At 52.4% G+C, this 2,029-nt stretch overlaps 1 long non-coding RNA gene across 1 annotated transcript; it reads left to right on the top strand.

Moving 5' to 3' along the window:
* The first annotated feature begins 1,064 nt into the window (after positions 1-1,064).
* Positions 1,065-1,701, top strand: LOC311599230. The gene is made up of 3 exons (XR_014779825.1): positions 1,065-1,188; positions 1,279-1,465; positions 1,556-1,701. It is a non-coding gene; the product is annotated as an uncharacterized lncRNA (long non-coding RNA).
* Positions 1,702-2,029: the final 328 nt, after the last annotated feature.

Below are 2,029 nucleotides of genomic sequence, written 5' to 3' on the forward strand. Positions count from 1 at the left end.
ATCACAGCTCAGGGACATTTCCAGGACAAGGCACAAGTGAATGAAAGAAGGGTGAGCCCGTGCTCCTGGCGAAGTTCCTAGGCGGTCACGTCCGCCAACAGCCCACTCCAAGCACAGTGGAGACGAAGGCTGTGACCCAGCGGTCTGCACTTCTTTTTCTATTTGTTTAAGGAGATAATGATAGAATACAAGGCTCAGATATTATGTTGTAGAGGAGCTTATTAAATGAGCACGGGGGGGGGGGGGGGAAAGAGGTATGAAAGAGAAAGAGAGAGAGAGAGATGACATGGAGGATCTGTCTTTTATATGACCCTGGGCAGGGCCACGCCCTCGTGGCAGATAGGCAATGACATCACAAGTAGGCGGGACTGAAGCAGAATCCTAACACTTCTTCCCTTTTATTTATTTATTTATTTTTCAAGACAGGGTTTCTCTGTGTAGTCTTGGCTGTCCTGGAACTTGCTCTGTAGACCAGGCTGGCCTCAAACTCACAGAGATCCGCCTGCTTCTGCCTCCTGAGTGCTAGGATTAAAGGCGTGTGCCCCCACCCCTAGGCAGGGTGCATTTCTGATTTTGGGGCTAGCTGGTGACACCTCTTCCCAGCCAACAGAGAGGCCCACTGTGCTGGGGTGCCCAGCAGCTCACAGTCTAGCGGATATTAAAGGGACATTGGGGATGACAGGTGGCAGGAAAGACATATGTCCAGAAACACATCCCAAGGACACTTGTCTGGTCCAGGGGTCAGAAAAGGTCACTGTGAAGATATGGCATTTGAGACCAGTGTAGTTGACCCAGGCAAGAGCTGGGTTTGGAGACCCGAGCTGCAGCTCCCCAGGTGACAGAAGCTCAGTATGACAGCACCATGGCAAGGTGAGGGAAGCTGCCAGAAGGTAAGCAGCAAGCCGAGGTCACAGAGGACCCTGACTTCAGAGAAGGCGACAAACAGAAACATGACCACAGGACTCTGTGTGCTGGATGGCGCCCATGCTGACCAGGCTGGACCACTGAGCCACAGTGAACACCCTCATTCTTCAGCATTTGTTCTTCATTGAGGGGGGGGGGACCACAAGGAGAGGTTCAAGGTCAGAAGGTCAGAAGGTCAGAAGGTCAGAAGGTCAGGGCTTAGACCGGAACAGCAGGAGGTACGTGGTTGGTGCGTATTTGTACTTAAGCGTCATCTTCGATCAGGTAGGTTTTTTTCCTCAAGCTTTCATGATTAAGTCATCCGACTACCTAAACAGGAGAGACGATAGAGCACCCGCACCCCCCATCTCACAGGGGACAGAACAGACTCACACTGTAAGCTGCAATCCTGCCCAGCTAAGGAGAGAGAGAGCTAAGTCTGCTGGCTGATCCGTGCCTGGACCTCCCCGTGTGGCCTTCTTGAAACCGCAAGTTCCTCACTTAACTTGCCCTCCTGCGCGACCAGTTCTTTCTCCTCTCCACTTTCTGCCTCTCCTGCTTAGTGAGTAGGCGCCATAACTTGAGAGAGATCAAAGTATCCCTCCCCGAGAAATCCCCCTCCCCCAGTCGCGTTTGCTCATCCTGCTTTCAGCCCATCTTCCAGGGAAGCTTCAGCGACAGCACTGACTGAAAGCCAGTCTCTCTGAAGATGTTACACCTGTCTATGAGACCAAGCCGAGCATGCGCACAGCCAGTCTCTCTGACGATGTTACACCCGTCTATGAGACCAAGCCGAGCATGCGCACAGCCAGTCTCTCTGACGACGTTACACCCGTCTATGAGACCAAGCCGAGCATGCGCACAGGGAGAATCCATAGCACTGCTGTTCCCCTGAGGGGAAACTGCTCTGTTCGCCGGGAGAGGACTGTGATATCTGCTTAGACAGCTGTCACCTCGGGACTTCATTGCACCCCAAGGGGTCCTCATCCAGTCTTCCATGCCTGTTCCACCTCCTTCCCCCAGAAGCCACACCCCTGTCCCTTTGTTTAGTTCTAGAAAGCCTTGGGTCTTATACTTGTGTATGTATATGTGTGAATGCATGCATATGTGTATATGCATGTATATG

Source organism: Acomys minous, assembly GCF_964271855.1.
Source record: "Acomys minous genome assembly, chromosome: 6".
In the NCBI taxonomy this organism is placed as follows: Eukaryota; Metazoa; Chordata; class Mammalia; order Rodentia; family Muridae; genus Acomys; species Acomys minous.